Raw genomic sequence first — 26,095 nt, forward strand, 5'->3', positions numbered from 1 at the left:
CATGAGATCCCGTGGATAACTTAGCGTCTGGCAGCCTTTCCCACAGGGAGAAGAGCATGAACTAGGCAACAAACCAGGTGGGGAGCCGGCCCTCCACTCTGCTCACAAAGATCAATTCCAGTGGACTAAAGGCAGAGGAGAATGTTTCCATAATCTCGGGCTGAGTACAGTCTCCTAAGCGGAGCACAAAGGAAAGATTGATAGATCCGGTTAAGTAGAAATGAAACATTTCTGAATAGAAAGACACTGAACAAAGTTACAAACTAGAATCATGCTGAAAAAATTATAACTTACATCTCATGCTGCTCTTATGAAGCAATACAAATGGCCTTAGGCATACAAAAAGGTACTCAAGGGACTTCCCTGGTGGTCCAGTGGGTAAGACTCCATGCTCCCAATGCAGAGGGCCCCGGGTTTGATTCCTGGTCAGGGAACTAGATCCCGCATGCATGCCGCAAGTAAGAGCACACAGGCCACAATTAAGAGTCCGCATACTGCAACTAAGAGTCTGTAATGCCACAACTAAGATCCAGCGCAACCTAAATAAATATTTAAAAAACCAAAACCAAACAAACAAAAAACCCAAAAAGGTACTCAAGCCCTCTAGCAACAAAATAGATTAAAACAGTGAGGTGTCACTTTTCACCCATCAAAGAGGTTATGATGATGCCAAGAGTGAGTGGCGTGGCCATGGGAAGACAGCCACACACCTGCTGGGATAATGTGAAAACACTTTCCAATCTGAAGTGTATACATGTACCTTTGCCACAGCAACTCCGCTTCTACTTCCTCCTACAGATAGCCCAAAACAACTGCACAGAGCTAACCACCAAGGACAAAGTAGCAAAGAACTGGCAAAATGAGTAATGGCGTATCCCTAATTAAAAATTACGCATCCCTGGGCTTCCCTGGTGGCGCAGTGGTTGAGAGTCCGCCTGCCGATGCAGGGGACACGGGTTAGTGTCCCGGTCCGGGAAGATGCCACATGCCGCGGAGCGGCTGGGCCCGTGAGCCATGGCCGCTAAGCCTGCGCGTCCGGAGCCTGTGCTCCACAACGGGAGAGGCCGCAGCAGTGAGAGGCCCGCGTACCGCAAAAAAAAAATAATAATAAAAAAATAAAAAAGAAAAAAAAATTACGCATCCCTTAAAAGGAACACAGAAATTCTGTATGGACCATCACAGAATAAAGTCAAGACTACAGTTCAGTCAGGAAGAAAGGTTTCCATTTCTACACAGTATGATTCCCTTTCATAGAACATACCCTCTGTTAACACACAGCAGAAACAGGTCTGGAAGGCTGTGCTCTGTGTCTCTCAGGGACTGAACAGAGTGTGCGATGCAGACAAGGACTTCCACTTTCACCTCAATCATTAACTTGTCTTAGTCATTAACGTCTAAAGTTTTCATCAGTAGACATGTTATTTTCACAATTAAAATATAATACACACAAGTGGGTGGGGAGGGAAACGTCCACTATTTAACCATTAGATTTTCTCTCCGTGTGCTCAGGAAGTGCTAAGGCTCCTGAAATGAGAATTGTTATTTGAAGGGATAAAAACCCGCCCTTCTGGGCTTCCCTGGTGGCGCAGTGGTTGAGAGTCTGCCTGCCAACGCAGGGGATACAGGTTCGTGCCCTGGTCTGGGAAGATCCCACATGCCGCGGAGCGACTGGGCCCGTGAGCCACAATTACTGAGCCTGCGCGTCTGGAGCCTGTGCTCCGCAACAAGAGAGGCCGCGATAGTGAGAGGCCCGCGCATCGCGATGAAGAGTGGCCTCCGCTTGCCACAACTAGAGAAAGCCCTCGCAAAGAAACGAAGACCCAACACAGTCATAAATAAATAAATTAAAAAAAAAAAAAAAACCCGCCCTTTGTCCTAACAGAAGCTCACAGAGAATCACAGAGCAGAACGAGCACCTCATCAGGACAGGAAGGTGAGCTACAGTGTGACCTCACGCTGAAAGTACAATTAGTAGGGAACACACACGCAGGTCTCGCTGGGTTCCGTTCCTATGACGTCCCTCAGAGCATCACAGTAGAGCTCCCTGTGACAGAGCAGGTGCTGGGGAGGCCATGCAGTGCCCTGCAGGCCCCGTGTCACCGCAGGGACCACCCACACTGGGGCCCCTACATGGTTAACCGGTCAGAAATCACAGATTCTGCTGCAACCCACCCCTGACCCCACGACCCCTGGGTGTCTGACCCCACAGAAGTCCTCTCAAAGCCACGTCACCCCTCCCCCAGGATGGGCCAGGGCACCCCAGTCCCACCCCCAGCCCCCGCCCAGGGCTGGGTGCACACCTCCCTGTCGGGTCGGCCTAAGGGGGGGGGCGTGTCCTCTGAGAACCCGCTAAGGTGCCCTTGACCTCCGCTAGCTCCCCCAACAGTCACATCACGCGGCCCCCGGACAAGGTGCTGGTGGCACTGAGACTGGTTCTCACCCACCCTGGGCTCCCCACCCCGTCTGCGGTCGGACGGGAGGCGGCACAGCCGTACCCGAGCCGCCCACCCCACTACCTGCCGGCCAGCCCTCCACCTGCAGTGAGCGCGGCCTGAGCTCTGCTCTGGGGCCGTCCCAGTGGGACTACGGGCACCGACCACGGCACGTGTGTGACACGAGGTTGCTCACGACACAATGCTGCCTGGCACCGCCCAACACCCAGGGCAGGGGCTGTATATCGGGGCACAAAGCACATGAGTTACACATGTATTTGTATGTATATGCACATATGTACACACATTTATGGATACACGAAAACACATACATGTATAATGCACACAAGAATGGACACACATACATACACACATGCATGGGTATACATACGGAAACACGTGGGGATATGCGTATATAAATGCTCATGTATGATACACACATATACACAGACCTGAATGGACAACTATATATATTTAACTTCCTGAATTGGAATAATTTTCTTTTTTTTTTTGCAGTACGCGGGCCTCTCACGTTGCGGAGCACGGGCTCCGGACGCGCAGGCTCAGCAGCCATAGCTCACGGGCCCAGCTGCTCCGCGGCATGTGGGATCTTCCTGGACCGGGACACGAACCCGTGTCCCCTGCATCGGCAGGCGGACTCTCAACCACTGCGCCACCAGGGAAGCCCTGGAATAAATTTTACTAAACTAAAAAAGTTTTCCAAGTCAATTACTAGCCTATGTTCAGGTAACAAAAAGAATTTTGTATTCTCCGTGTGTCCTGAAATACATAATCAATTCCCACAAAAACCATCAGAAACAGGTGTCTTCACAAACCATGAAGGCACAGACATCTCCAAAGATATTTAAATTAATCCAAGGTGACACAGATGGCGGGGCAGGGTGGGGGGGAGGGAATCCCTTAAATTTGCTTTATGGAAAAGAACCCCCAAACTCCAAACAAATCCACATATACACACACATTCCCCAAGAGAAAGATTCCTCCTTATGGATGTCAATGGAAACATCCCAAGTAAAGTATCAGTAAACATAACCTGGCAAAAACAGAAAGAGTGACACATCATAGCCAAGTAAACTTATTCGAGAGAGAGAGGATAATTCAACACACCATTAGGAGATCTAACATTAACCTGCAGAAAAATATCCTACGGTTATTCCCAGAACCTGAGACTCTGAGAAGGCATCTGATAAAATTCAATTCTTAATAAAATAGGAAGAGAGGCATGATTCCCTAACATCTAACAAGACGGGGTGGCTGCCCCCAACCGCACATTCCATCACTAACTCTAAATGCCAGCACCAAAACAGGAAGAAACGGGAGGCAAAAAAACTGGAAAAGAGGAAGCAAGGTGTCATTACTTGCGGGTATGATACTTTACTTTGAAAATCCAAGAACATCAACTAGAAAACTATTATAAAAAAGATGAAATTCAGTTAGGTGATGGGGGAAAATTATTATACGGATATCACCAGGCTTTTCAGGATAGAGAGGAAGAAACAACCACATTTGTAACAGCAATGAAAAAACTGAAATATCTTGGAATAAACTTACAATAAAAGAAAGCCTTACGGCGAAAATTTTAAAAACACTGTCAGGAGACTGAACAAGGGGCGGAAGTGGACGGCGCCACCTTCTTGGAGAGAAACACCCGCGGAGACGTCAAGCTTCCTTCCATTAATCCACAGACTCCATGCGGCCCTAATAGAAGTACCAAGAGGATTCTTTAAGGAAACTGAGAGGCTGATTCTACAGTTGATGTATTTTTTAAAATGCAAGAATGGTCAGGAAAATTCTGAAAAAGAAAATTAAGAGAGGATGAGCCTTAGCAGATAGTCAAACTGTTGAAAAACTATAGTAATTAAAACATTTGGTACTGGTGCATATGTCCACACAGCCAAATCAATGGAATAGAGTAGGAGGTGAAGAAATATACCCAAACACATAAAACAGTGGAGTGCCTGGTAACAGTGACATTTCAAATCAATCAGTGAGAGGAAAACAGATTATTCAATAAATATTATTAGGTATCCATCTGGAAAAAACTAGGCTGTACCCTTATCTGGCATAATAATTTCAAGATGAATAAAATATCTAAACACAAAGATATCTACCCATCAAAGTACTGCAGTGAGATAAATCTGTTTTGTACTCCACATGGGGAGAGGCTGTTTTCATTTCACTCCAGCAGCTAAAAGCCATCACAGGAGGCTTGAGAGACTGAACACAAAAATAAAAACCTCTGCACAGAAAGAAGCACTGTAAAGTCAAGACTTCTTCAAAGATAAACAGGGGAAAAACTTTGATAGCTCGTATCACAAAGGGTTAATTTCTTTAAAACATGCCAAACTGCAACGGAATAGAAAAATGGGCAAAAGGACAGGCTGTTCACAAAAACAGAAACCTAAATGACGTTTAAACACATAATTAGAGATATGCAAATCAAACCTACACTGAGATCCCATTTTTCGTGTATCAGCTGGGCAGAACTCAAGAGTGTCTGAAAGCACCATGTCAGGGAGCAGAGCAAACAGGCACCCCCCGTGGGACCATGCGAGCAAACTGGGACCACCTCTGTGGAATCACGATGGAGCTACCTACCAAAATTTAAATGTCCACACCATGCTTTTAAAAACCCCACTTCTAAACAGTATTTCAGGGGATTCCTTGGCAGTCCAGTGGTTAGAACTCTGCACTCTCACTGCCGAGGGCCCAGGTTCAACCCCTGGTGGGGGAACTAAGATCCTGGAAGCCACGTGGCATGGCCAAAGGAAAAAAAAAGTATTTCACAGGTGCAAAGCTATGCATATAGAACAACATTTGTCACAATAATGCTTCTAATAGCAGACAATTAACCATACCCTAAATCTGCAGCAAACCCGGTGACCCTTGCGGCGGGTGGACGAAGCCGCTCTCTCTGCACTGAAGTGAGCAGACCGCCAAGGTAAACTGTTAGCATAAAAAACCTGGGTGCTGAACAACGCACACACCACCACTGCATGGGGGGATATAAATATAGATATAAATCTATACATAACGCATGTACATACTGTAGGTAAACGCACAGACTCTCTCTGAAGGGGCAGTTAACTAGGAACAGTTGTTGGTTCCAGAGAACTGAACCACGTGACGCAGAAAGGACTTAACCACAAAAGAATGTCTGATAAATGGACCACCTGAAAATCAGAAACTTCTGTACATCAGAAGACACTGTTAAGACAGGAAAATGGCAAGTCACAAACTAGAAAATATGTGCAATACGAAAGTCCAACAAAGGTCATGAAGCCAACACATATTTAAAGATCTACAAATCATAAGGAAAAGGTAGACAGTCCAGTTAAACAGAAGTGGGCAGAAACAGCTGAACAGGCACTTTCAAAACAGCATTATCTAAATGGCCAATAAACAGTAAGAAAAGCTGCACAGCATGATGTCAGGGAACACAGGCTCAACCAGACGCCCTCCAGGATGCTAAAGAGGAGAGGACTGGCAATACTGACACTGGCAAGAACGTGGGGAACCGCATGCAGGTCGCGTCCAGGCTGATGTGGGTGCAGGTCTGCAGGTCTCCTGGGGAAAGCGGCGGCCAGACCTGCCCTACGGCTGCACAGTCCCAGTCCCAGGGTACGCTGAACACAAGTGTCTGCTTACGTACAGCGAAACACACGTTTGAGAACGTTCACAGCAGCTTCACTTATAGGCAAACCCTGACAAGAGCTGAAATGTCAAACTGGATGGATAAACGATATATGGTTTGTTGACACGATGGAATATGACCCAGTGATGGAAAAAAGAGACCACTGCTTCATGCTTCATGCAGCAATACTGGTTACTGATAAATGTCAGCGCACACACCATATGACTGTCTCTGTACCAAACTGAGTATCTGGCAAAACCATTTTATAGTCCTAAAGATCAAAACAGCAGCTATTTGGGGGCTGTAAGTGGCTGGCAGGGGCACAAGGGAGCCTGGGGTCCATCTCCACCAGGGGTGGGGAGCAAGTGCACACACGTCAGCTCACCAAGCTGCACACGAAGGGCTGCACACCTCACTGTGCAAGTGACACCCTGGTACGAAAGTCACCACAAGGAAAATAAGAGGTCAAACATCCTTGGGAGTTCCTGAAAGCTGACCTTTCACCTTTTACATTAATCCTTCTAGAGTTGCTCTGAGGCGTCAGGACGCACAGGGCACGAGGCACCTGGTTCCACCGCTGGACGGCCCTGCCTGGAAAGAGTTCCCAGCCTTTGGCCAAAATGCCTTTGCCTAAATCCTCCCCTGATCCATCTCCTGCAGACATGGTCCAGTTTGTCAAGGGCCCTTTCAGAAAGGTCACCCAGAACAGAACACACCGGAAAAGCCCAAGTCCAGCGTGGCGCTCCACGCGGAACAGACTCACTGGAGCCCATGACCTGTGCAAACGCAGGGACCTGGGGTCAGAACGTGGGTCTCCGTGAGAGCCTGACGCTCACGCACACACCAGCCCGTTCCAGTTTATAAACAATCGTTTCTCAAAGTGCTCAACATGAGAGACAGAGAGACTTTTTTAGACCACAGGTTTTGGGAGAGCAGAAACCATATCTTGAATTTTGTTCAATAATTAACAATTCACCGCACGTGTAGAGACTTTCAATAGAATGAGTTCTCCTTGGGGAAAAAATACGAGGTGGTTCTTCATACTTAAATTATAAAAGAGCGTCAGGAGGTTCTTGGCACACAAAGTAATTTACAGGACAGGCACTGAGATGTCTGTTAATGAATCAATCCCATAATAACTGGGACAACCCCTTCCATTATGACCATAGGTACTGAAGTCCAACCCAACGTCATTTATTAAAAGACAGGGCAATCCATCCTGAGCAAAAGGATCAGGTGTGGGTGAGGTGCTCCGTGGGCTGCACGCAACTCGGGAAAGCGAAGCGGGAGGGCAGAGCTGCGAGTCTCCGGCCGCTCCCAGCTGCCCTTGGGCCCTCTGTCCCTGCAGCGACACAAGACGCACAGTTCCCGGGCATGTGAAGAATTTTAGGAAGATGCTGAACGGTTATTTTCCAAACCTAAAGAGGACAAAACTAGAAGAAACAGTTTAATCGACAATTTAGATATCAGCTAAAAATATAGAGAGGCATCGATGGTCAAGATGATGAAAGGTGAAAGAATTGGCGTGCTGCCCGATCAGCGCCAAAACGGCAGAGACAGTGACCTGACCAAGCTTGGTCACCCTCTGCCTGACGTGGATGAGAAACCAGGGATTTTCTTGAGATACCTTCCGGCTCCTTGGTTTCATCACAAGGAACAAGTTGCATCATGCGGCCGTAGGAGCACAGACCTGGAGTTGGAATCCTGGCTTTCCGCTTGGTGGCTATGCTGGGCCTGGGTTTTCCTCATTTGAAAAATAAATAATTCTTACCCTGAAAGGGTTTTCTGGGGCTGTCACGAAACCACGTATGAACACTGCCCCACGGGACGCCTGGCACAAGCCGGGTGTGTTGTCTGCACACGCGCAACAGTGTCAGCACTGCACAAAATATCTTCTAACTGTGCACAGAGAGAGCTCCCACCCCCGAGGACCGTCCGTCCAGGTCTTGTGCTTGTTCATCAAGTGTGCACAGTCTCCTCCTGACACGTGTCTGGAAAGAGGCACTCGTTTCAACTGCCTGGAGCAGAAGAGGAAGCAGACGGGGCAGGGAGCCCCTGGACTCTGCACGGGGAGCATGCTTCTCGCAGGCAGCCAGTGGTTTCTCCCTCCTGTCAACACCTATGCAAACACATAGACGCGGACTATGTTTTGTACAGTGTAGTTTAAGAGTATTTCAACATTACTTGCCAGGATAATTTTCTACAGGTTCATTCCTCTCAATTTTTACAGGAGCGTCACAACCACGACTTGGCTGGTGCAATATGGCAGCTCTGTTCTGTGTCCCTTGTATCTGTCACACGTCCATCTCTGCCTTCTCATGTCTTCCATACTCAAAGCTTACCTTCTGTTCCTAAAAATACAGACACTGACCATCAGTCGGACTGCAGTCTGCACGGTCTGTGCCTACAGGGGCGGATGGTCAGAGGGAATGAGGCTGCCTGAGCAGCATGGAGGGCGTCTGAGCACCGGCATCCCCGACAGACAACAATGGAGAGACCGACTTCACAGCCCAAACCAGGGCAGGGCTTCAAACACCAAGCCAGAGGAGACACGGCATTAATAACACAACCAAAGTACAATACAGGTTACAGACATTTTGTTCAGTGTTTCCATTTTTCCAGTTGGTCACAACGGCAGAGCTCTTCTCCATGCTTAGACATAAAGCATATTGTTAAATATCTACATAGACAAAAGTACCATTAAAGATTTTGTCTGGATGGAAATGGGTTACAGCAGCTTCGCTAACAAAGTACTTCTTTCTTCTCTGTCTTAGCAGCGTGGGAAGATCCTTCTTGAAAAGCCTGACTTTGTCCTGCAGCTCGTTGCTCCATGTGCCCGTCTACAGATCATTTGTCAAACCACAGCTCCTCCGTCTCTGCTGCTGGACTGAAACTCACACCTCCACTGCTAGCTTCAGGACTTGAGATTTTTCTTGTCGAATGATTAGACCAACCCCGGACTTCCCCTTGTAACATTAGACTGTGCGATGAAGATAATCCTGCGAGCTCAGAGGAAACTGTAGCCACATTCATTCGGGACGCTCTGGAAGGCCACCGCGCTTCTGACGGGCATTTCCCTCTCCCTCTGGCTCATGCTCAAGTCTGAGATTCTCACATATTCCTCAAATGCTGTATCACCAGAGACCCACTCCCTCCTGCGCTGAAGGCCACAGGAGCTGTGTGAAGCTGGAGGACATGAAGACATCACTGCTACGTGTGCTTATCAGGGAGGGGACACAGTGTCCTTGGACAGAGGCACCAAACGAGCTCACACATCCGTGGATCCGCTGGTGCCCCAGCTCCTCCTACAATAGCTTCCCCGAAACTACTCGAGGAAACAGGACAGCTTAAATCCCCAAATAAGACCCTGTTAGTACGGGTGAGCTAGTTATCTCTTTATTGCCCCTCTGCTCCAAGCCCGCCCTTCTTTGTGGCTTTGTGACCCTGGGACAGGACCTGCAGACATCTCTCTCTGATCAGCTGGAGACAGCACAGGAAGAGAGGGCCTCTCTCCCTGCTTCTGGGCTCTGGGCTCACAGCTGCTGGCCTGTGCAGGAGGCCCAGAAGCGACTCTCTCTCAAGCTCCGGTCCCACCGCTGGGCAGCTCCTGCCCGCAGCCTGTTCCTCGGGCCCTTGGTCTGAGCCTTGGGCTTGGGGGCGGCGGCAGCTGACTGCACTCCCTGCTCCGCATCCTGCGGGCTCCCCTCCCCGCTTCATAGTTACTGTCTGTTACCAGTTAACAATTGTTGCATTTCCCAGTTCACAGGGCAGGTGTATTCTGTCTCCTGACCCAGACCCTGAATAACTCGGCACACAGACCCTGGACAACGCCCACGGCGTGCACAGCCTAGGCAGGAGAGAGTTCCAGAACTGGGGGGAAAGCCAAATCCACAGCAAGCCTCCTGCAGCTCGTCCAAACGCGCACAGTTAGCACAACAGCCGCGACGTGACGGCGGCAGAAGCTCGTGACCAGATGAGGCTTAAACGCCGAACAGTGCGCATTAAACAGAGGGGCACGTAGACGTCTGTCCTGCGGGGTGCTCTCACGAGCGGGGGGAGGGGGCGACAGCAGAGAAGCAGAATCCGTGATGAGCATCCTAACAAGACCCTGTGGAGGGGGGAGGGGCTGAGGTGTGAGCACAGAAGGAGAGAGACGGGAACCCCCCTCCCAGCTCCGGGAAGGACCATCCCGTCTCCTCCCACCAGAGCGAGGGCGCTGGTGACCCGGGTAAAAGAGGCCGCATGTCCCCACCACATCCTTATGTAGTTTATGTCCCACGGCGGCAGCCAAGGAAGCAACCTGATACTTCTGATGAGTTTTAGTAGCTGGGCGATCAACCCACTATTTTTTTTATTCCTTGTCTTTAACTTACCATCAGGGAAAAATAAAACGGAGGGTGTATCTTAGCAGTGAATCTCCTAGAGCAGCCAGTGTCTCGGGTGATTCCTTTCTTTCTTCCTCGTCAACAGAAGGGTCTGGTTGGCTTGCCTGCCCTGACGTGTGTGCCCCTGTGCAGACTGCCTGCTCCCCAGCCAGGGCCCTACAGAGGGGACCTGCCTACAAAATCAAACTATGCCTTTAAAAAGGTCACTGGAACCAATACCAAGCAGTCTGAACCTTCATTTGCAAAAATACACGGACAACCAGGAATGAGCAGATGCTTAACACCAAACTCCTGAAACAGAGGTGTCGACCTGGAAAGCAGACAGATGAATTCCCGATGAACGGAGCGGATGTGGTAACCAAAACCAAAACAACGTCATTAAAAAGAATAACGAAGATCCTCAGAAAGGCCAATGGAACAGGTCAATGTATTCGTAAAATGAGAAGATTTCGAAGAAGAAAAACAGCAACTAAAGAATAAAAGGAGGAAATAAAAAGATAACTCCAGAAATTAAAGGTCACCAGGAGGCCTGAACTGAACGGGTAAGACGTGCACCTGCATGGGTGTGGACAATAAATGGAGGCATTTCTCTCGAGATGGAGTAATGAAGAAGCGTTCAGACTCAGGAACGTGGGAACCACAAACGTGTCTAAGAGGAATCCCAGGAGGGGGCGACACAGGAGGGGAGGGGTTGGGGGAAGGGGTGCTCAGTGACTCCTCTGAGAACGGCAGTGTAGCCTGTCACTTCCTCAATCTCTTGCTGGAATCACTGAAGATCAAGAAAGAAGATAAGAAACAAAAATGTAAAGTCCATTTTCAGCAAAAGCAGGAAACTGCTAAAGCCTGAATCACAGCTTGGTGGGAGGAGTGCCAGCAGCAGAGCCAGCCCGAGGGCGTGGGACGGCGTGGGAGGGCGTGGGAGGGCGTGGGACGGCGTGGGAGGGCGTGGGAGGGCGTGGGACGGCGTGGGAGGGCGTGGGAGGGCGTGGGACGGCGTGGGAGGGCGTGGGAGGGCGTGGGACGGCGTGGGAGGGCGTGGGAGGGCGTGGGACGGCGTGGGAGGGCGTGGGAGGGCGTGGGACGGCGTGGGAGGGCGTGGGACGGCGTGGGAGGGCGTGGGACGGCGTGGGAGGGCGTGGGAGGGCGTGGGAGGGCGTGGGAGGGCGTGGGAGGGCGTGGGAGGGCGTGGGACGGCGTGGGAGGGCGTGGGACGGCGTGGGACGGCGTGGGAGGGCGTGGGACGGCGTGGGACGGCGTGGGAGGGCGTGGGACGGCGTGGGAGGGCGTGGGACGGCGTGGGAGGGCGTGGGAGGGCGTGGGAGGGCGTGGGAGGGCGTGGGAGGGCGTGGGACGGCGTGGGAGGGCGTGGGACGGCGTGGGACGGCGTGGGACGGCGTGGGACGGCGTGGGAGGGCGTGGGACGGCGTGGGAGGGCGTGGGAGGGCGTGGGAGGGCGTGGGAGGGCGTGGGAGGGCGTGGGACGGCGTGGGAGGGCGTGGGAGGGCGTGGGAGGGCGTGGGAGGGCGTGGGACGGCGTGGGACAACGCCCACCCCGACAAGACGCCAGGGCACAGGCTTCAGCAGAAAGCCGCACAGAGCACTGAGTCACGCGACCCGCATAGCTTGGGGGGTGAAACCTACACCCCTTGTTTGCAAAAAGGAGGCGAAGAGGCGGCGGCGGCAGAACTCAAACCCGGCCCTTCTGGCTTGGAGAGGCACAGGAGGCGGAGCCACATGAGGCACACGCAGGCCAGGATGAAAGACCGCGTGCGAAGACCCAGGCCAGCTGCTGCTTTCGGCTGACTGAAAATGAGGGGTGAACTGAGTTCCCCCCAGGCCTTAGGTCTTACATAAATGCCAAAGGTCCACAACTCTACAACCAGGCACTCATACAAGACCCCCTTAAAATAGCTAATCCATGAACAGCTGAACTGCTTCAAAGATGGGTGACCAAAATAGAACAATCCTGCAAATGTCCAAAGACATTCAAGATAAAAGGAGGGAAAAAACAGAAAAGAAAGTCAGATGAACACTTAGCAGAAGAACGCTGCCTCTCAGCAGATGAGACTGCGGCCAAAATTTCATCATGAAGTTAGAGACCAGCTAATAAAGCAACTGCCTCTGTACTATAGGAGCACAACGCAGAGAAACAGGGGCTCTGGAAGGAGAAGAGAACAGCTGTTCAAGGAAAAGGGACCACCTGGGAGTGAGTTCCCGGGTGCCGGCTTTCTGGCCATGTGACCCTGCGCAACAGTGCAAACTGGGTTACTTGTCTTTTATTATTGAGTTGTGAGAGTTGTTTTAAAAAATATATTCTAGGGACTTCCCTGGTGGCACGGTGGTTAAGAATCCACCTGCCAATGCAGGGGACATGGGTTCGAGCCCTGGTCCGGGAAGATCCCACATGCCGCAGAGCAAGGAAGCCCATGCGCCACAACTACTGAGCCTGCGCTCTAGGGCCCGTGAGCCACAACTACTGAGCCTGCGAGCCACAACTACTGAAGCCCGCACACCTAGAGCCCGTGTTCCGCAACAAAAGAAGCCACCGCAATGAGAAGCCCGCACACCGCAACGAAGAGTAGCCCCTGCTCGCTGCAACTAGAGAAAGCCCGCACGCAGCAACAAAGATCCAACGCAGCCAAATAAATTTGTATATAAAATATATATATATTTCTAGATAAAGTCCTTATTGATGTGTAATGGTAATTTTTTCTCTCATTCCTTTAACTTTCTCGATAGTATTATTTCTAGCACAATTTTTTTAAATGAAATCAAATTTATTTTTTTTTTGTCACGTGTGATTTTGGCATCATATCTAAGAAGCTACTGTCTAAACTGAGGGCATGAAAATGTACTCCTAGGTTTTCTCCCCAGAGTTTTATAGTTTTAACTCTGACATTTAGGTCATTGATCCATTTTGAGTTACTTTTTGTGCACGGTTTGAGGGGTCCGACTTCACGTAAGGATTTATTTCTGGACTCTCAATTCTATCCCACTGACCTATACCGTCGCCTCTCGGTATCCAGGGGCACTGCTATAGAGAGCCGGATCTGCAGATGCTCAAGTCCCCCGTGGTGCTCCATGTCTGCGGGTCACGTGTCTGTGGATGCATCCGCGCTCGGCTGAATGTGTGATGTGGGGCCTGCAGGCACGGAGGGTGGTCTGTACCTCTGTCCTGCTGGCATCACACCACGTGGATCACTGCTGCGTTCTAGTCATCCTTGGAATGGGAAAGTGTGACTCTTCCAACTTTCTTCTTTTTCAAGATTGTTTTTGGCTATTCTAGGTCCCTTGAATTCCCATATACATTTTCAGATCACCTTGTCAGTTTCTGTAAAAAAGCCAGCTGGGACTTGACAGGGATCACAATAGATCTGTAGGTCAGCCGCAGAGCACTGCCATCTTAATAATAGCAAGGCTGCTGATCCATGAAAATGGGGTATCTTTCCACTGATTTATTTAGATCTTCCTTCACTTCTCTCAGTAGTTTTACAGTTTTCAGTGCACAGGGTGTTTTTCTGTTTGTTTGTTTTAAAGTTACAGTTTCACTGCTCATAATTTCACAGTTTCACTGCTCATAATATGTGTTTGGAATTGAGTTGAGCTGTCTCTGGTGATGGTTAGGTCTGGGCCATCCCAAGCAGGGGTGGGAAGTGGAGGGATGAAATGCAAAGCAAAACTCCTGGGCTTCCACAGCTGAGCTCGATGTTTCCTTTTACCGCCCTTTGCTAGAAGCACGAGGAACAGTTGCAAATAAGCAGTTATGACATTTTGGTAAACACCATCCTAAAATGCCAGTGAAAAATATATGTTCTCTAAACCAAATCTTTTCTTTTAATCTTTAGCTATTCATTGAAGGCAAAAAAAAGAAAAGTCTGTTTCTCCTGACATTTGATTCTGGCATTTAAAATTCATCTTTAAAGATCATGTTTTTCAGAAACAGAGTGGGATTTATTGAATTTGTTTTTAGTAGCATGTAGGCATTTCCCCCCCTAATTAATGGAGCTTTTCAGAGAACATGAAATCTGGTTCTATCACACATCAGTACTTCTAGTAGACAAATGTAAAAGATTCAATTATTTTAGGACTTTACATATATTATTGTGTTTAGTTTTTAGGAAAAAATGCAATGTAAAAAATAGTTAATATTTTTGTAGCTGGATTCAACATAAACACTCTACAGTTGTGGTTTAAGTTTTAAAACATAGGAAAATGGATGGACAATACAAAAGGGAGGATAATTTGACCATATAAATAAAAAAAATCAGTGAATTGTAATTTAATTAGAATTTTATTGTGCTTGAGAATTTGCAATTATTTTTATAATTATACTGCAAAAGAGAAAAGAAAAGACCTTTCTAGGCTATTCCCTTTGGAATTTTTTTTCCCATAAATAAAAAGTTTCATTCAAAATCTACAGGTGACTAACTGGCTTTTCAAAACTCTTTTTATGGGTTAAAACTACAGATTTCCCCTTCAAGAAATTAGTAGTTGACTACCAGGCAGCATATAAATTTTGAGGTTCTTTTGTTAAATTTGTTCCTAAGTATTTTATTCTTTTTCGATGCCACTGTAAATGGAATTGTTTTCTTAATTTTATTTTGGGATTGTACATTGCTAGTGTATTGAAATACAAATTGATATTTGTATATTAATGTTGTATCCTGTGGCTTTGTTGAATTTAATAGTTCCAATAGTTCTTTTTTTTTTTTGTAGATTCCTTAGGATTTTCCATATACATCATAATGTCATCTGTAAATAAGAGATAGTTTCACTTCTTCCTTTCCAATACGGATTCCTTTTATTTCATTTTTTCTTACTCTTTTCCTTTTTTTCCTAATTGTCCTGGCTGGAACTTCCAGTACTGGGTAAGTTTTAAAAATTCCCTGTATCTCAGTTTTCTCAATTATAAAACAAAACTAATAATAATGCTGCTAATGGTTAAGGAGGAAATTAAATAGTACAGGCAAAGTGCTTCTGAACAGCACTCAGAATGTGGTAAACACTCAGTGTTGGCCATTAGGTTGTATACAAGAAACACAGCTGAAGCAAATGATACAGAAAGGTTGAAAATAAAAGAATGACATGGTTGAATCACGAATATGGCAAACAACAACAACAAAAAGTAAGGGAACACGAACTTTATAGAATACATGGTTGAATTTAGGCCAAAAAGGCAACTGAGACCAAAAAAAAGTACACATTTTATAAGAGGAAAACAGTGCTATGCCCATCAGCATATTACAACGAATATCTTGGTACCAATTCACATGGTGTCAAGATTCATAGCACAGAAACTACAGGAGGTAAAAAGAGAAACAGGTAAACGCGCAAACGTTGGGAAGTGCTTACATGATCAAGTGGACGGGTGTGACGTGGACTGTGGGCCTGCACCCCACGTGCACACACACGGCTGACCGTCTGGAAGATTAAACGGGTAACATGACCACAATGTCAAAGGCATTATTTCTGGGTGTAGGAGAATAATACATTTAACTGTTTTCCTCTGTACTGACTGACTGAATTTTTTACTGTGAGCATGTATTAATCTTATCATTTGAAAAAAATACATAAAAAGTTTTCTACAGTGAAAAAAAAAAAAAACAACACGAAATACTATAACTTTACAAAGTCAGTTGACTTGAATAATTAAAAATAACAGCATCAGTTTCTAAACTGTAGAAAATCTGCAGCAATAAAAACTTTGGGGGACTTCCCTGGTGGCGCAGTGGTTGGGAATCCACCTGCCAATGCAGGGGACACTGGTTCGAGCCCTGGTCCGGGAAGATCCCACATGCTGTGGAGCAACTAAGCCCGTGCACCACAGCTGCTGGGCCTGCACTCTAGAGCCCGCGTGCCACAACTACTGAAGCCTGCGTGCCTAGAGCCCGTGCTCCGCAACAAGAGAAGCCACCGCAATGAGAAGCCCATGCACCGCAACGAAGAGTAGCCCCCGCTCGCCGCAACTAGAGAAGGCCCGCGCGCAGCAACGAAGATCCAGTACAGCCAAAAATAAAAATAAAATAAATAAAAATTAAAAAAAACAAAAACAAACAAACTTTAGTCTTCCAGAACTTAGAGTAACAATTTTCCGAAACAAGTTTGCCCTCCTCTGGTGCTCTTAGGTGTCTCCTAATCTGATTCCCCTAAATAAGGAAAAATTGAAGACCCTTTGTAGAAGCCTGTGCTCTCAGCAAGAGTGTATCAAAGTCTCTCAAGATGTCTTTTTTTATTCTTTATGTTAATATGCTAACAAGTTAAATTTTATCTCAGTACTTATGTAAAATTTATGGTTTCATTTCATAATACAATTTGGATTCCTCGCTACATTTAGGATATGTTTCTACTATTTTATACGGTTTTAAAAGACATAGAATTGATATAAATCAGAGCCAGAAGCAAACAGCTATAAAACTGACTATCCTTGACTTAGTGTCTGATTTAAAAGAGTCCATGTTCCAACATAATTTCCAGAAGGAAAGCAACGTCTAGAGCCTTAAAGTCATTCTGAGTTGTCTTAACTGAAAATTACTTTAATAGGGGAAAAAAAGGCTTTTCTTCGGCTATAAAAATCTAACTTTATCAGATTCAAATATCAAAACATGCAAAAAAGCATAAGGCCACATATTAGTGGATAAAACAAATGCAAAAAATATAATTATGAGGAAACATAAATATCTAAAAATAGAACAGTAAGAAAGAATGTATCTTTCATAATCAGTAATGTTAAATTTATTTTAGAAAAAGATATTTTAGGCTTAACAGTGAAGCTACGGCAGAAGTCTACACGGGAACTTCTGAAGAAGGCTCAGTCCCAGGCAGGGGTTTGAGACCAGGAGCCAAGCAGGAAAACATTTCTTCCTGATTTTCACTGTCACCAGAAAAAGCCCTCAAGTAAGGGCTGGGCTCCTCTCTGCCACGGTGGCAAGTTACATAAACTACAAAATTACACACACAAAAGCGTAACACATGTGCAAAGGACATTCCAAAGCATTCCAGTAACAACAGTTGGGAAGCACCTACAGATGTTTTTCATGTTTCTTTTAAAGACTAGTCAAAATCTCGCTGAAAATAAAAGCCCATAATTACTGTGACCCAGGAGTCGAGGACAGGAGAGTTTAAAGCGGCCTCCTTGGTCAACAGCTGACATGGCTGGCACGTGTGTCTCGCTGCGAGGGGCCTGAGCGCAGGAGGGCCAGGGCCTCCCCGGGGACCCACCCCCTGCGTCCCCTCTCCTCCCACCCACACGCCCGGCTCTGGGTCCTCAGCCTCCAGGCCCCTGCACCCCCTGCACGTGCCGGTCCATCTCCACCTCTTCCTGTCTAAGGGTGCACCCACACTCCGCCCCTGCCTGCTTTGTTTCTCTCCTGAGAACTAAGGGCTCTGCTTTCCCTAGTTTATCCTCGAGCTTCTACTGCAGCATAAGCAGCAAGAAGGCTGGGCTCACCTGGCATCCCGGCCCGGCTTCCATAGTGGTGCCCGGAGCATCCCAGGTGCTGGGACACACCTGCCCCCGAGAGCCATGGGGTCGCGGAAAGTGGCACAAACGCACACCGACGGCCTGTCCAGGTGTCCAATCCCTGACTGTGCTTGCCATAAACTTTCTGTCCTTTTCTTCACTGTAAGTTGTCACTTTCTGTGATGTCTCCAGCATCTCCTGGCTTTTTCTTTTCACTTCAAATACCATATACTTACTCTCAACTTCCCATTTTTTTTAACTTCTAATATGATGTAGAAAAATTTGCAAATTGCATATTTGATAAGCGACTAAGATCCAGGATATGTAGAGAACTTTTAAAACTTAACAAAAAAACCAAACAACTCAATTCAAAAATGGGCAAAGGACCTGGATAGATATTTCTCCAAAGAAGACATATATATACAAATAAGCCCATGAAAAGATGCTCAACATCACTGACCATCAGGAAAATGCAAATCAAAACCGCAGTGAGGTACCACCCACACCCATCAGGATAGCTGCTATCAAAAAAAAAAGAAAGAAAAAGAAAAGAAAACAGCCAGTGTTGGCTAGGATGTGGAGAAATTAGAAACCTCATGCACCGTTGGTGAGAATGCAAAATGGTACAGTCACTGTGGAAAACAGTATGGAGCTTCCTCAAAAAGTTAAAATAGAATGACCACGTGATTAAGCAATCCCACTACTGGGTATACACCCAAACGAAAAGAAAGCAGAGTCTTGAGGAGACGTCTGTACGCCCATGTTCACAGCAGCACCACTCACAAGAGCTGAACTGTGGAAGCAACCCATCTGCCCCTCAGCATTTGAAGGGCTAAGCAAAGTGTGGGCCACCCATGCAGTGGAACATCATTCACCTTGAAAAGGAAGTTGTGACACGTGCTGCAACACGAGAGAACCTCGACACCACGGGGCTGAGTGAAATAAGCCACTCGCTCAAGAACAAATACTGTGTGATTCCACTTATTTGAGGTACTCAGAGGAGAAGAATCACAGAGACAGAAGGATGGTGGGTGCCAGGGGCTGGGGGTGGGTCAGCGTTTCAGGGGGACAGAGCTTCAATTTTACAAGATGAAGAGTGACACGGATGGACGGTGGTGATGGCTGCACAACGACGAGACTGGACTTAGCGCCACTGAGCTGCGCACTGAAAAGTGTTTAACGTGGTAAATCTCTCCTGCATCTATTTTACCAAAAAAAAAAAAAAAAAAAGTAGAGCAAACACACACACACAAAAAACCCCTCAAAACAAAACCAAAATAGTTAAGTCTGATAAAACTGTGTCTAAAAAACATAACTTTTGCCTATAAAACTGGAGATTTCATTAGAAACCATAATAGGTGCTGCGGGGGGTGTAAAGCGCTTCTGCCCTCTGTGGGGCTCCCCGAGGGCCGTACAGCACCCGCTGACGCAGAACCTCCAGCTCCAGATATCCATCTACAGGGAAAAATCCAGAATGTGTACAAAGATTTATCACAAAGAAACTGAAAACTAGAAAACTACGTAGTCATTAAAAATTTAAGGAGAAAGTATACAGAAACATGTTCAACAGTATGCTAAGTTTAAAAACAGACTACAAATGTATGTGGTTTGATTCTAGGTGTGTTTAGTGAATATATGTGAACAGATAAAAGGATGGAAGGATATTCAGAACACTGTGCTTGGCTGTTTCCTGGGTGGTGATTCTTGGCTATAGGCCTTCCCCATCTTCCATTTTCTTACAAGGGACACGTGTGATTTGTAACCATCAGCTGAACTCCCTCCCAAACAGGTGGCATCAGGAACCCTGTGTGCCATCCTGGCTGGTCTCTGAGGTACCGGCTGCGCGAGAGCCTCGCCAGCGGCACAGCGTTGCCAGGGAGCGGACCGATTAGCACCGGTGCAAGTGCTAATCCTGGTGGACACGCTATTCGTGAAACAGTAAGATAAACTTCGGAAAAAACGTGTATTAAACACAGTACAAGTGAAAACACAGAACGCTCTCCTTGAAAGAAGAGAGAATTGCAATCTTCCAGCCAGCTTTCTGGAGAATCTTGGTTACTTTCTTTAACTGAAAGTGATCAGTAACACAGAATTAGGTTCTTAGGACAGAAAATGAATTGTGCGGCTGCTACGACCTAGCAAAGCTCCACTGAGAAGTGGAGCTTGGAGGAAGTCTTGTGGGACACCATACCTTCTGGGGGGGGGAGAGGAGGGGAAGAAAGGGGGGAGGGGAGGGAGGGGAGGGGGAGGCGGAGGGGAGGGGAGGGGGAGGCGGAGGGGAGGGGAGGGGGAGGGTGTGTTTGTTTTGTTCAGGGATTGAATGAATGGACGGAGGGAAGAAATGAGGGTCAGGAGAAATGGGTCAGCAGAGGGTGCCCGGGGTGGGGGAGGGCACACATTCCAGAACCCGTCAGCTCTTCTTGAAACCCCGGCCGCGCATCCTGCCCAGAATCACCTGAGGATTCCTCAGCAGCACGGCATGTTTTAAAGGTGGCCCTGGCGACCCGAATGTGCAGTAGGTGTGAAAGGCTCACTGGAGGCTGCAGGGGGTGGGGTGGGGGGACCAGGAGGACGGCAGCGCTCTCAGATGACCTGGCTGGGGACAGGAATCAGGACGGGATGTAGACAGCCCCCGGGCCAGGCCCACCAGCGGCCCACACTGGGCAGCAGCCCCCGTGGATGGAAGCAGCAGGAGAAAGGCCACAGGATCAGAGAATGGCTGGCAGTGGTCCTGTGTGGACGAAGGGCCCGTGAGACGGTCTAACGGGTTTCCAGAGCAATCCACGTACCTGGGCAGGGCAAAAATGGACACATCCTACAACCACAAAGTACACGCTGGGGACACACCCTAGAGAAACCAGCGCACGCAGCAACACACACAAAAGCATCCGCAGCAGCACTGCTCCTAACATCCAGACACTGTTCACCACCGAAAAGAGCGGATTCTATAAGTGCAGAAAGCCCTGGGGTGTGCCAGGCTACACAGCTCAACATGGGGGGCAGGACATGGGGTGTGTGTCGGGCAGCCGAGTGAAGGCCTACAGAGGACGACTCTGGGCCTTTCTAGCCTCCCCGCCCACGTGGCCCCCGCAGGAGCAGACAGGCGCGGACGTCACCGCCCCCCCCCCCCCACTCTGGCTACACGTCCGGACGGGGCCCCTGAGCAAAGCCGTTCCCAGACTTGGAGCAAGGCCCTTCCTCACGCCATCGGGTGGTGAGGCGCTGAGATTTAAAACCTGGTCCTAACGTGCCCCACGCGGCTGTAGGGAGAGGGATGAGCGTGCGAGCCCAGGAGGCCTCCGTGGTCAGGCAGCACCACTCTCAGGCGGGCCACCTCCTTGTGGGGAGTTGCGCCAAGAGTGCAGGCATCGGGAATTTCTGGGAAGGGGTGGAAGCTGAACGGGAACAGCGATTCAAGGGCCCAATCAGTGAAACAAGTACAAGGTCAGCTCTTCTAGCCTCCTATGAACACAGGACAACAGAACCAAATTCTTTCTGATCAGTAAATGAGAGCATCACGTGGATAAGAGCAAGGGTTCTGGAGACAGCCAGGGGGTGGGGTGGGGTCACAGGCCAGCTGCGTCACCTGGCAGCTCACTCTGCCTCTGCCTCCTGCTGGGGTTGCCAACGACATAAACCCGTCACGTGTCTTAAGGGCTCAGGAAACAGCTTGCAAGTCAAGACAACCCAATGGGCAAGTTTCCTTTCTATGACCCTCTGCTGGGACCCTGAGACAAGTCTGCTGTCTTCCATTACACAACGGTGGGGATGGGTCTTCCCTCGGCGACATTTCCCGATTCTTTTCCATTTGTCATCGGTCATCATCGCGGGGTCATCCAACATAGACTGTGCATGCCAACCCTCAGGCATGTCCGTGTGCAGGCGTGTGCGTGCATGTGTGTTGGAGCTTCGATACCACAACTGGGTAAATGTCCACACCTCTGCCTCGTCCCACCCTGCCACATTCCTGGGCTTCAGGGTCAAAACACAGATCAATTTTCCAAAACAAAATAATAGGTTTCAAAACCTAGGGCAGAATCACATAATTGCTGCATATACTAGGGACACACAGAGCTCTTATATAAAGCCTATATTATCGCCAAACTTCAGATGCTGAATTACTAACGTCTTCTTCTGAGATCAGACCAAAATAAGCTCTCAGGCGGTTTCTTTGCCATATTTAGGGCGCTCGTGTAGGAGCAGCGACAGACATCTGGCTACGGTACTCTCCGGAATTCTGGCTATTTCTTCCTGGCCAGAAAGAAAACATTAAGTTTTTACTGGAATAGCAACTTCCAATTCCTCCAGCATGGGACTTCATGGCTGAGAATCTGTCCTCCTACTTGCCACATATTTAAGCTAAAGCTTTTGCAATTCTAAAAAAAAGAAAGAAAGAAAGCCCACTCTGAAACTTTTGAGGATGTTAAGAAAAGGGGAAACGTGAGCAACCTTCACGTTCATTAGCACTCCACCACACCTGCCAGCGAAGGCATGACATTCACTCCCGTGGGTGAGGTCTCCCTCACCCAAACCACATCCCAGACTGTTATCTCAATCACTAAATATCACTCTTTCCGCAATACTGACTCCAGATAACAGAAAAGCTATAGGTGACGTCCATTCCTAAACCCGCCATGAATGGTCAGCGACGCAGGAACGTGCCCTGTCCCCAATGCCGCGCCCTCTGCAGTCGAGGGGAGGCCTCTCCAGGGAGGACAGGACCGCCAGCTCGGCCCCTCTGCTGCTCCCAGGGCAGCATGGACACCGCTCACACGTACAGGGCAAGGAGCTGGACACTTTCTACTCCCTGACTTTGCATGCAGGACAATCGAGCCGACACACGGCCTCCAGATGGTTTCTCTTACAGCTGAGAAAAAAACTTTCCAGACCTGAGGTCAGATTTCTAATTTCAAAACCACAGAATTCATTTAATTAACTGAAAACAAATCATGATTTTACTAGATCAAAAAATTGGTCACTGACTGACCTTCAGGGAGTTAAAAATCCCATCAGTAAATGTCAAACATCACTTAAAATTAGAGTTGAAGTTCCACCCTGAATCCATCAGACAGATTTCTCCCCCTTTCTTTGCGCCCTTCCGGACACAAACTAGTAATCAATATAAAGAACCACGAAGTACACCTTGCTTCATTATCATACGTAATCACGATAAACGTAAGTTTGTTAAAGCAGATGATCCAAATGGATGAGACTAAATCGTAGACATTGGCAGCTAGTACTTACAGATGAGATAAATATTGATTTAAAAATACAATTGCAGGGGACTTCCCTGGTGGTCCAGTGGGTAAGACTCCACGCTCCCAATGCAGGGGGCCCGGGTTCGATCCCTGGTCGGGGAACTAGACCCTGCGTGCCGCAACTAAGAGTCCGCATGCCGCAACTAAGACCCGGCACAGCCCAAATAAATAAATAAACAAACAAATACATCTTTTAAAAATAAATAAAAATAAATACAGTGTCAGTAAAAGTCTAAATGAAACTTTAAAATGTTTTAAAAATTTTGACACGGCAGCTCCCGCTCCTCTACCAGCTTCAGTTCCCAGGGCCTCCAGGGCCTGCCCTCAGCCTGCTTTCTCTGTGGTCCTCACAACTCTGGGATGTAGAAATGTTCACTCCACGTGTGGTAACTGGGCCACAGCTAGACGGTTAACTCCACAATTACTCATAATCTATCCAAGGAACCACCCCAAAGATAATTTTTTTTTTTTTTTTTTTTTTTTTTTTTTTTTTTTTGCGGTACGCGGGCCTCTCACTGTTGTGGCCTCTCCCGTTGCGGAGCACAGGCTCCGGACGCGCAGGCTCGGCAGCCATGGCTCACGGGCCCAGCTGCTCCGCGGCATGTGGGATCCTCCCGGACCGGGGCACGAGCCCGTGTCCCCTGCATCGGCAGGCGGACTCGCAACCACTGCGCCACCAGGGAAGCCCCAAAGATAAATTTTTAATGGTACAATTCTCATATTTTTGGGCTGAAAACCTTCCTTTCTTTAGCCATTAAAAATTTTAAAAATTTCACCTCAAACCACAACGAGATACCACTTGAAACCCACTAGGATGTTTAGAATCAAAAAGTCAAAGAACAGTAAGTGTAGTTGAGAACGTGGGGAAATTGGAAGCCTCATAAAGTGGCTGGTGGATATAAATGGTGCGGCTGCTTTGGAAAGCAGTCTGCCAGTTCCCCAAACGATCACACACAGTCGCTGTACGACTCAGCAGTCCCACCCCCAGGGGTCTGTCCGAGACAAGTGGAAACGCATGTCCCCACAAAACCTGTACCCAAATGTTTACAGCAGCGACGTTCGCAACAGCCCAAAGGTGGGACGTCCACCAGCTGACAAGTGGGAACAAAAAGGAAAATAGTGCTGAGACGTCCAACAACGTGGATGAACCCCTAAAACACCACGCTAAGTGACAAGCCAGTCACAAAAAGCCACGTACAACTCTGCTCAGATGAAAGGGGTCTGTGGAAACAGGACCCAGGTCACGATTTGCTTAGAGCTGGGGGGGGGCACTGAGGATGCTGGGGCTGCGAGGGCGACAGCTAAAGGGCGTGGGGTTTCCAACTGGGAGGGATGAAAACGTTCTAAAACTGACCGGCGTGATGGCTCTGTGTTTCTGTGAATACGTTAAAAACCACTGAATTGCACGCTTTACGTGGGTGACTGTACGGTTATATCTCAATAAAGTTGCTAGAAAGTTTCAGCTTATCCAGTGCTGCTCAGGAAAAAGCAGACAGACCCCAGCTTCCAGCTTCCAGCCACCCTGACTTTGAGGCAGCAGGACTGCAGACCGAGAGAGAAAGCCAGAGGAAGAAAAGGCTCCCGTGTGGCCAGCGGTTTTGGCTCTCAGAGCGCTGGCCGGTATCGTGGGGCCTGAGCTGGCAGAAGCAAAGCTCACATCACCGCCCTAGTGGGTGGGAGACAGACGGAGCCAGGGGCTCGCGGATGCGCTCACCCCTCTGAAGGAAGGGAATGAGGGCTGGGGGAGGGCAGCCTCAGCTGCTGAAGCAGCAGGAGACGATGAGCCACAGACTCTGCCTGTGAAGAGCCACAGGCACCAGCAGAAGACGCCGTTTCAAAAATAACTAAACGTCAACTTCTTCCCCTAAGAATAAACCTTCAGTATCAACCAGGGGAGTCCACACAGGCCACACCAGGCCAGGTGCCACCGGCTGCACATCAACCCTGCGAGTCTGCAGACAATACTGCAGAATACTTAGTAAAAAATAAACCAAATCAGCACACCGTAAGATAGGTGTGGACGGCCCCAAAACCCCAGACACAAAACACAACACCTGAATCCCTAGCGTCAGAAGACGTTGCCATAGAGGGAAAAACTAAAAACTCCTAACGAAAGCACGTTACCCAAGCTCACCCTCGCTTCCGTTCGGTCGACCGCACTTACCGGCACTGGTCCAAACACGGAAGCAGCCTCGCCGCCCAGGAACTGCCTTCCAGGAGGAGAGCCCGGCCAGCTCCGGGGTGGGGGCATCTTCCCCAAGACCTGCCTTTTGTGCCACCAACAGAGGCCATCCGCCCCAGGACCTCACTGCCCGGCACCTCAAGTCTATACCACCCACAGACCCACAGCGAAAGTCACCCAACCACAGTGTGTCTCTCAGTCCAACTGTACAGAGCGGGCGGGGGAACGACAGACAAGATCGGTGACCAGGGATGGTGGGGCAGGGGCGGCAGGCCCAGGGAGACCCAGCCTGGGCTCTGCATCTCGGATCTTGGCAACGGCGGCCCACGGGAGACACTGGGGAGGAGGGAGCAGGGCAGATGCACCTTCTCCAGCAGCCCCTCCCGGAGGAGGCCCCACAAAGTGCTTCATCTGGCAAACCCGCCCAGCCCGCTGACACCAGATACCAGACCTTCAGAGACTTTCCAGGGACTGTGCACCTGATCCCTGGCAGCAGCCGTGTGAGAGCCTCTGCAGAAAATGGCCACAGACTCCGGGTACTTCTTCAACCTGGGCTTGCCTGGCAGCCTGCTTGATCAGCCAAACCCGGCAGAAGGTACACATGTGAATTACAAGCCTAGGCCTCAGGGACCTCACAGCTGCCACCCCCGAGCGCATTCCCATCACCATGAGCACAAGGTCACGCCAGCTCGCTGGAGAGTGAGGTCCCACACGGAGAGAGGTT

The 26,095-nt window shown here is 48.7% G+C and overlaps 1 protein-coding gene across 13 annotated transcripts in view; it reads right to left on the bottom strand.

The window, feature by feature from the left end:
- FARP2 (FERM, ARH/RhoGEF and pleckstrin domain protein 2) overlaps positions 1-26,095 on the bottom strand; it is a 92,999-nt gene that overhangs the window by 53,999 nt on the left and 12,905 nt on the right. The gene's annotated exons all lie outside the window — the stretch shown is intronic.

This window comes from Lagenorhynchus albirostris, chromosome 6 (assembly GCF_949774975.1).
Source record: "Lagenorhynchus albirostris chromosome 6, mLagAlb1.1, whole genome shotgun sequence".
Classification (NCBI taxonomy): domain Eukaryota; kingdom Metazoa; phylum Chordata; class Mammalia; order Artiodactyla; family Delphinidae; genus Lagenorhynchus; species Lagenorhynchus albirostris.